The sequence below is a fragment of the Myotis brandtii genome, unplaced genomic scaffold (genome assembly GCF_000412655.1).
Source record: "Myotis brandtii unplaced genomic scaffold, ASM41265v1 scaffold806, whole genome shotgun sequence".
NCBI lineage: Eukaryota > Metazoa > Chordata > Mammalia > Chiroptera > Vespertilionidae > Myotis > Myotis brandtii.
Genome location: NW_005371249.1, coordinates 2,456,369 through 2,466,194, shown reverse-complemented (window position 1 = coordinate 2,466,194; position 9,826 = coordinate 2,456,369).

The window sequence follows — 9,826 nt, the reverse complement described above, 5'->3', positions numbered from 1 at the left end:
AGCTTTTTTTTTTATATTGATTTTTGTTGTTGTTAATCCTCACCCAAGGATATTTTTTCCATTTATTTTTAGAGTAGAAGAGAGGATCCTCACCCAAGGATATTTTTCCCATTTATTTTTAGAGTAGAAGAGAGTGGGGGAGAGAGAAACATTGATGTAAGAGAGACCCATCAATTGGTTGACTCCCAAACGAGAGAAACATTGATGTAAGAGAGACCCATCGATTGGTTGACTCCCAAACTCGCTCTGACTGGGCCCAGAGATTGAACCTGCAACCCAGGTACGAGCCCTTGACTGGGAATTGAACCCACAACCCTTCACTGCGCAAGCCAATGCTCTAACCACTGAACGAACACACTGGCCAGGTCCAAAACCCACAGGTTTTTGTAAATATGTCTTACCCATACTCTCAGGACTGATCAGTAGGAGGGGTCATTATTCAGCCCAGCCAAAAGAAAGAAAAGAAAGAGAAAGCACATGACTCGGGCTAAGGACTGCATCTGAAGCAGCCAGGCCTAAGAAGATTAAAGCACATTAAGCGCAGGGCCTCCTGCTTACTCTCCTGGCAAATCACTTTCTACATCAATGGCCTTGGGCTGCTGGATCTCGTGGACAGGGCACTTTGAGTAAAGACACGCTCTGGACTTTGAGAACTGACAGCTTTTTTTCTCCTGCCTCATCATCAGTCACAGGGACTAGAAGTCTACCCTCTTGTTCCCTGACCTTTACAGATCAAGGGGATGCCTGTCTCTCTGGAGATGCAGCTTCTAGCTTTCCATGGGTGAGTGGTGAAAGACCATGGGCCAGGTCAGGCTAGCTGGATCCCTAGGCCTGGCAAAGCAGACCCCAGAGCTCTTCCACACAGGATCGGGCCCATTTGGGATCACCTCTCCCTATTCCAGGACAGCAAGCTTCCTTGGTAGGGGTATGCTGCAGAGGGCCCAGGGGACATTGCCCGCAGCAAAAGGTAGAGTCCCCCATCCACAGGAGTCCCAGGAAGCAGAAAAGCATCGAAAAGCAACCAGCTTCTTCTCTGTAGGCATCTAATGTTTTACCAAAGGAGAGGTTCCATAGTCCTCCCCGTCCAGCGTTGCAGAAGCCCCACCCCAGCCCCTGCTCAGGATCTCCCTTTGTAGTGTCCTAATCCATGGAGCCCTTTTATCAACCTAGTGAACTCAATTCTCTATCCTTTTCAAGCCCTTTCATCACTGTGACTGTCTGAAATTCTGCCAAGCACAAAAATTGCTGTCTGACTCTAATAAGGATAAGAGAAAATGTTTCAGTCTTTTCTTGGCAGCCCAAAACTGAGATCAGTGCTTTTCCCAAGAACTCCCCCCTCCCCCCACCAAGAGAAGCTGGAGTTAGATATATGCTCCTCTGAAAACCATCTGCCCTAAGCCTGTTTTTCACCCAACCGTCCTCTTCCCCATGCTCAAATTTAAAGACAGGGACCTCTGGATGACACAATGAAGCTGCAGCAACAGAGGGTCAGCTGAGACAGTAGCTATGGCCACATGATGTCTCTAGGTCTGCTCCGTGGCTTCCTGTGCTAAGACCAGCCTTCCCCAACAGATCCAGGCTCTACACTTTTGAGCAATGATCGCTTTGGATCCCAGGGATGGAGCAGCTCCCTCACTCCTAGGTACTGACCCACTCTCAAGTGCTCTTCTTCCTTCGAGGACAGCCACAGCCAAAGCCATGAGCACATTGCCTCTTCCTGCCCTCAGCCCGAGTGACCGGGGCTGCAGGGCTGACACTGGCCTTTCTGGCCCTGGTGCTCCCTGTGGGATGTCACCCTGGCCTTGTTTGAGTGGCCAACTCTGGGGGTTCCCCCATTCCTATCACCAATATGGGAAGCACAGAATCAAACTGCCTGGGAAGAGGACACCTCACGGAGGGGTAAGCCCAGGTTTGTGCCTGGGCCTCTTAGGCCAAAGCACAACCTCAACCACTGCAGGTCTCACAGCTTTAGTAAGAGTGATGCCAGGAAGCCCTAAAGCCAAGAGGGAAGCTCAGCAGAAGCTGTCTGGCAGGGCACTGACCACCCCAGAGCCAAGAGTAACCTCCAGGTAGGACTGGTAGCAGGCTCTAGTGGCCCTGCAAGCATGTCCTCTTCCAACCAGCAGAGTAAAGGCGCTATGAGGCAGAACAACCTTGATGCCACAATTTCAGGACATCCTGGCAGTACCTGTAACCACACCCCGTTCACCCCTCTATTACAGTGGAATAACATTGCTACTTTCTCCAGGCCATTTAGTTTGAATTTGCCCAGGACCTCTCTCTGGGCTCTTGCCTGCAGCCTAGACAATAGAGATCCCCCTGAGTGGAGGATACTAATGCACATGCCTGGACTGGGCACTTTCCCTGCTGTTGCTTTTCTGCTGCCGCTGCTTTTGGCAACCTTCAAAAACAGCTTATAGAATTTCCACTAGACCCAACTAGCACTAAGGAAAACCTTGTTCCCTCTGGGCCACATGCCCTGATGACCCAGATCATGGAGACGGTGAAAGGTCTGGTCTGGGCCACTAAGAAGCCTAATCACAGTGTGAACAGAATGGGTTGGTGTGTCCATAGATATGAACAAGGTATAAGTATCAAGGCCTTTCCATATCTTAGCCTCCTTAAAAAGATGGCCGATGCTCTGTCTCTCAGCCAAATTCAGGCGTGTGAGGTGGGTTCTGAGAGCACTCGAGTAACAGTGGGGGATCCTATGTCCTGTGGTCCTTCATGCCCTTCCTATGTGCTTCTCTGAGGAAGGTAACTTGACAGTAGCTGAGGGGAACATCCCCAAGCCCTGTCTCCGCATCATCCCAGCTGCATGCTCCTCCCCATGCTCAGCTTTCACTCTAGAAGGAGCTGATGCTCCAGGGGGTGAACACAGTGGAAATCATAATAAAGAGATTGTGATGCTATGTCAGCTTCCTGTTTCCTATTGTTTGGGGCATCTGGTGAGTTTCTGTGTGATTTCCTATCATTGGCCAATTCCTGAGTCTGAGGCTAAGACAGGAGCAGCTATAGCCCCCAAGAACACAATACACCATGGCTCTCTTTCTAAAGCTTTCTTGGTACTGACCTTCCCAAGAACTAAGTGATGTGTGGGAGTGGGAGGAGGCAAGGGTTCCATCACCAACACAGAGGGGATATGGAGGCACTGAAGAGGCCAGAGTTTTTGGAGAAACTGAGGAAGAGGTAAGTCTTCTAAGCCTGTCTGCTTTGTACTGTCCCATCCTTCCCATCAAGGGCCCATTTTAAACACTTTTCCCTTCCCAGTTCCTGCTGAGCTACAAGTAGGGAAGCTAGTTGGCTGTGTTTTCTCCTGGTCTTCTGGGCCCTCCTTGGTCTGAGAGTGTCTTACCCATTCTTGCTAGTTGTTTTAATGTGACATAATAGGGTTGGCTAACTGCAGTCTGGAGAAACTTTCAGAGGACGATGGAATCCCTACTCATCTCTTTACCCGGTAAGAACACAACCAGTACCTGTAGCAGGAAAGCATCTCCAGTCTGTGGCTCAGGGGCAGGTTCTCTGTCTCCAAGCCAAATACAAATAATTGTTAACATTTTTATGCACTGGGAAGTTCTAAGCACTTTGCATAAAGTAATTCCTCTTCAAAACAACCCTATGAGACTTGTATTACAGATGAGAAAAGTGAGGAACAGTGATGCTGAAAGCTTCTCAAGGTTATACAGTCACGCAGCTAGGAAGCAGGGGAACCAGGTAGTCGGGCTTCAGTACCCATGTTCTTCACCTGCCCACAGTTCCAGGCACAGCTGGGGTACAGCCAATGGCCTCTGCCTAAAGTACACCTCAACAAACAGCTGCTGTGTGGTCCAGCACCTCCCCTTCCTACCTGCTGGGAACAGACATATACAAGTAGCCAGGCCTATAGCCACGTCACAGGATTTCTTACCACCTGCACAGCTCAACCCATTCACTCACGGGTTCCCATACCTCTCCTCCCTGGAGTTTCCCATGGAGGTCCGTCCAGCTCAGAGACAGCTTAATAACATCTCACAGGGCCCTTCTCCTTTCTCCGGGCTCAGGGAAGCAAAGCATTGGGACAGAAGAAGGCACGAAAGCTGGGCCTCTGTGGACACCCAAATGACAAGATTTCCCTACCCTCTCTCCGGCAGCCCTGACTGGAACTTCAGACCCTCAGAACCCTCCTACCAACCGCCCACATGTTCCTAGGGCTGGCTGGAGCCTTGGTTCCACACGAACTCCCACCCACCCGGCCTGCGTTGACTCAAGTGCACTCCTCTTTCTCTCTAGGGAAAGTCATTTCCCCAAGGGAAACAGAAGCTGCTAAATTTGCTAATCATGGAGTAATGTGTTCTCTGTCCCACCCCACCCAAAGAGTTACTTGAAGTTTGACATTGCTAAACCTCAGTTTCCTCATCTGTAAACATCTAGAAAATAGTCTCTCTTCTGTCTGCCTCCCAGGCTGATAGTTGAGTGAGGATAGAATGAGTTAGGTAAGAGGAAAAGGCTTCAATCACTGCAAGGCACTGAGTGAGCAGCATGGATTTGTGGCCCCATCTGAAGGCTATTGTGTATATCATTTTCCTACCCACCCACAGGCATGGCTCGGGGTATGACCATGGGCTCTGTCCACAGTGCTGAAGCCACAGCCAAGCCAGCTGGGACTCTTCAGTCCCTCTTTTTTTTCTTTTGTGATATACTAATTTATTCATAAATAAATTTAATTTACAGTCTTACATGTTAACATTTATCAAAATCAAAAATATAGAATACTTCACAAATTTGTGTGTCATCCTTACACAGGGGCCATCTCAATTTTAGTATATGTGCTGCCAAAGTGAGCACTTCGGTTCCTCCTTGTCCCACCTTTAAGTAAGCATCACGGTGAGATTTCCAAGCCCAGGGGTTGCCCTGAAACTCAAAATGTATTGCCAAAATGTTTTTATTTCATTTGTTTCAAGTATCTTTGTTTTTAAAGTCCTTTAAGTAAGCATCACGGTGAGATTTCCAAGCCCAGGAATTGCCCTGAAACTCAAAACATATTGCCAAAATGTTTTTTATTTCATTTGTTTCAAGTATGTTTTTAAAGTAAATATAACACTCCTTTCAAAATTATAACCAGTAAAATGGGCAAGATGTGATTTAGCAGCTCAGAGAGAAAAGATGTTGCAGTCTTCACTTGGTATGGGTGAACAGTATCAGTGGCTACAATAAGACTGATATAACCTGAGGCTACATGGAACAGAGTCCGAGTCAGAGGAGAGAGCAGGCTGGCTTACTTGTACACTGAACTGGCATGCGAGAAAAAAAAAATCTAAAAGCTAAATCAGGCTCCACAAACTGAACCCAGACAGGGGAGCATGGTCGTAGTGCCTGGAACGGAACAAAGCAGCAGAGGAACCCATGAAGGCCTGAGGGGTGTTCAGCCTGGAGAGGAGCAGACGTGAGGGATGCAGAGGCTGATACCTGGCAGATGGGACCTATAAGGGCAATGTGACCTCAAACACAGAGCTAAGACCAAAGATGGGGTAGAGGCAGATTTCTGCTCAGTGGGACTAAACGCTAACTGTGTATCAGCGAAGGCAGTGAAGCTGTGTGAGCATATCAAAGAAGTGTTAGTTGGGGAGGAGGATGCCAACCAGGTATCCAGTACACTTGAGACCTATGATGCCAGGAAATGGTTAAGTACCTTCTGGTGAGTGTCCAGCCCTGAGCCCAGCTGAGCTGTAGGGAGATCCATGATTGTACAAACCTACAAGACCCCCAAAGCATCAGCATAACTGAGTTAGGAACTTTAATTTATTTAGTTCAACCTTTACCAGCGGTTCTCAACCTGTGGGTCGTGACCTCTTTGGCGGTCGAACGACCCTTTCACAGGGTTCGCCTAGGACCATCCTGAATATCAGATATTTACATTACGATTCATAACAGTAGCAACATTACAGTTATGAAGTAGCAACGAAAATAATTTTATGGTTGGGTCACAACATGAGGAACTGTATTTAAAGGGCCAGAAGGTTGAGAACCACTGCAAGGACCTGATGTTGCACGCCCTCTGCTGGTCATTCCTTGCACTGTCCTCTCACCCAAGGCAAGAAATGACCCCTTGAGCGCTTATGGTACAGGTCAGTGTAGATTCCGAACATGCAGGGAGATGCCAGACAAGTGCCAGAGCGTTAGATCGCTGGTCATTGTTCAATCAAAGTACAGGATCAGAACTGAATCTTCGGATGAGTTCGAAAATCTGTATCTAGATGAGGGCTCATTCATGTCTAGGAGGAGGGCTCACACTGAGGCTGGGTTTGGCGAACTGTCTGGTACAGGACTAAGACTAAGGCCAAAATTAGGACTCAGTGTGGGACTGAAGTCTAGGCTCAGGTGTCAGCATGAAGTATGTATCCAGGTGAGATGCTATGGGTCTGACCTCAGGAAGAAGTCAGTCTGCATCCAAGGTAACAGGATCAATGTAGCGTTCCTGTTCCAGGTGGAAGCATCAGGTGATAAGCACCAGCACCGGAAAACGCAGCACAGATGTTGCCAGGGGATAAATATAAAGTATGGGGGACAGAATGAGGTAGTCACTAATTTCTAAAGGCCTCCCAACCTTAAAGACAGTAACGGGCAAGCTAGAGCCCCCTCTCTCCTCAGAAGGTAAGTCTCAGTATTCTAGTTCCTATTAAAGCCCCCTACCAACCCTAGTACTGTCACATACAAATCATAAGTACAATCTGGGGACCGGAGAAGTCAAAGGGCTAGTCCTGTCACTGCAGAGAGCTGGCAGCTGTGGGGGTAGTCTTCCTTTCCCCCAGGGTTCTGTTTCTACTGGCAACAGTGCCTGGCAGCCTCCCACACCCAGATCTTAGCAACCAAGGGAGCCCCTGGCAACTGCTGCCATGGTAACAAGACAGGGAATTGAGCATGGGATGGAGGGGGAGCACTTCCCCTGAAGCTTTTGGGATATGTGCAGGATAGGGGGCTCCCCCTCCCATACACAGTCTGGGGCAGAACATGTGCTCCTGTCTACCTCCCCATTGGCACCCACCCCCATGTGTGCCCCCAGGTTTCCGGTTCCTTCAGAGTGAGGAAATGAGGAACACCTAGGATTATGACATCCCATGGGGAGGGAGGGTAAATGGGGTGTTTGGAACTGACAAGATCACAGATGCATGCATACACCAGCAGACACGATGTCAGTGTGTCAACAGCCATGAAGCCACACTTCACTCTTTGTCATACAGACACAGGCTTACACAGTCATTTCATCACATGTGCACACTAACACAAATCACACACCTACAGCAAATAACATAGAGTCAGGCACACTACCACACAAAACTAATTACACACACACACACACACTTGCTCACAAATTGCATTACAGATTATAACAGTACAAATAACTCCCAACCAGACAACCATTCACAGATGCACTCACACACCCAGATATCTGTGAACGTTCAGGCTAACAGTTAATTTTGTGAGGATTATCTATATGCCAGGCTCAGAACTAGGTGCATCATGTGTTACCTTAATTAACCCTCACAATAATCCCATGAGGTACTGCTGTTGTCCATCCCCATGTTACAAAGAAGAAAATGAGGGACAGATGTGGCAAGTAACCTCACGAGGCCGACCATCTGTCTCCAGAGCTTCCATTTTTCTGCCCTAGGCCTCACCCTGATTCCTCACACACACGCTTGACACATGGGGGCCATAGGGAACCTAGCAGACAACGGAGTCCGTGCCACCAATACCTGAACGCACAGCCCTGACCCCTCAGAGTGCTAAGCCTACACGTTAGCATTCACAAGGACCAGGTTAAGGGCCGGTGACTAAATGTTCTGCCTCCGTGTTGGCACAGGCAAGGCTGGAGGAGGCAAAATACACAACTGGAATAGGAGGAAACAGAACCACCCACAAACCAGGCCCCCATGAGTCTGGAGTTAGGGGAGTGAGAGCCTCCAGATCTAAGGAGACAGCACCAGTCCTGGCTCCCTTATCCTACTTTGCCCATCTCCACGTCACACTATTCCATTCCCTCATCACCCCACCCCCCCTCCCTGCCTCAGTCTTCCTCACTCCATCTCTCCCATCCCTTTGCTGCTCACCCCATCTCCCCTCCCTTCTATTCCTTGTTCCCTTTCTCATCTTCTCCTCTCCTACCTATCTCCCCTCCCCTCCTTTCCTCATCCCCCTCATCCTATCTTCCCTCCCTTCTCTCCTTATCCCCCAAACCCCACTTCTTCTCCATCCCGCCCCCTTACCCCACTTCCTGTCCTTTCTTCAGACCTCACACTTCTTTACACCTGGACACCCATAGTGAGTACCAGAAAGAAGACAGGGAGTGGAGACTGCAGTCCCCTCGGCCTCTCCTGCTCTGCTCTGTAGCCTGGGGACTGATGCTCTACCAGCCTCAGTCTCCAGCTCTATCCAGTTTGCACTCTATCCACCTCATGGGTGTCCACACTCTGTCTCTGAAAAAAACGGCCAAGAAAGAGAGGTGAGAGCTTCTGCCCTGGCCCTTCCTGTCCTCAAACCCTCCAAGAACTCCTTCTCCCTCTTCACCCCGAGGTACCTCCTCCCCATCCCCCGCCACCTCCGCCCCCTTCTCTGTAGCACAGATGGGCCTGGGAGACAGTGACGTGGGCGCCAGGCACCGTGTCTGCTCGAGCGTCGGCTTCCGCTGGTGACCGCCTCCGCAGCCCTGCCTGCTCTGAACAGCGGGGACACCGGGCTGCGATTTAATGGGGAATGGGGGTGGGGTGGGACTGAAATGTACGATTCCGAGGGTGTTCATAAAGGAGATCAAGTGGAACTCGGATGAAAGGCTAAGGCGGGGCGCTAGGATAGGCGAGATCATAGGAGCAGAAAGAATTAAGAATAGGATAAGCCAGGAGATCTTGGGGGGGGGCGGGGGGGAGACTGGAGATCACATGGGGTCAAGAAGAAGGAAAAGTAAGGGTGGGGTGTAAAATGTAGGACTTCAAAGGGAAAGTGGGGTGAAAGATCATAGAGAGAACTCTAATGGGGGCTGGGGGCTGCTCGTGAGGCAGCTGGGATGCGGGGTTATACCGAGAAGAGAAGGGGACTCGGAAAGGGAATCAGGGCGGCGCTAGACCTGGGGGAACGACCAGGTTGCAAAGGCGAGAGCAGGGCCCTCAAACTCTGCGTGTCCGCCGGGGCCTGTTGTGAAATCCAGGCCTGTTTGAAAGGTCACGTCAGGTAACGCGAAATCAGGTCGAAGACAGATCACAGTTGGGTAGAAAACAGGTTAAGAAGGGGCGACCTTTTGACTCTACTCCAGAGACTACACCTCCCAGAGTGCACTATTCTCTCTCCTACCCTCCAAAATGATGAGGGGAAAATGCCCAGAGTCACCGCCCATGGTGGGCGCGCTTTTCCTTTAAGGCTACCTTTGACATTGCACGGGTTCCAGAAGGTTCTCCCGGGATTCCAGCTGTGGCCAGTACGTCCCACCTTCCCAAACCGGAGATTGGACTAATATAGCTGCGCACCCCACCTCCCGGTTCGGGTCTGAGCCCCACAGACCAACCAATAAAATCAAAGGGCGCGTGGAGTTGCCACCCTCTGGCCCCTTCACCAATGACAGGGAGCGATCGTGAAGAGGCGTGGTTGACGGATCCCCGAGCGCACCAATCAGAGCCCCACCAATCGCTGCCAGGAGTGTGTGCGCGTGTGGCCGGGTGACAGGGGTGGAGAATGGGCGGCTATCGCCCAGCCACTCGTAGAAAACTGTCCAATTACAACAGAGGTTTGAGCTGAGTGACGGGCAGTCGGCGCAATGGGAAGCGTGGGGGCGGAGCCGTGGGGGCGGGTTCCCGGGCCC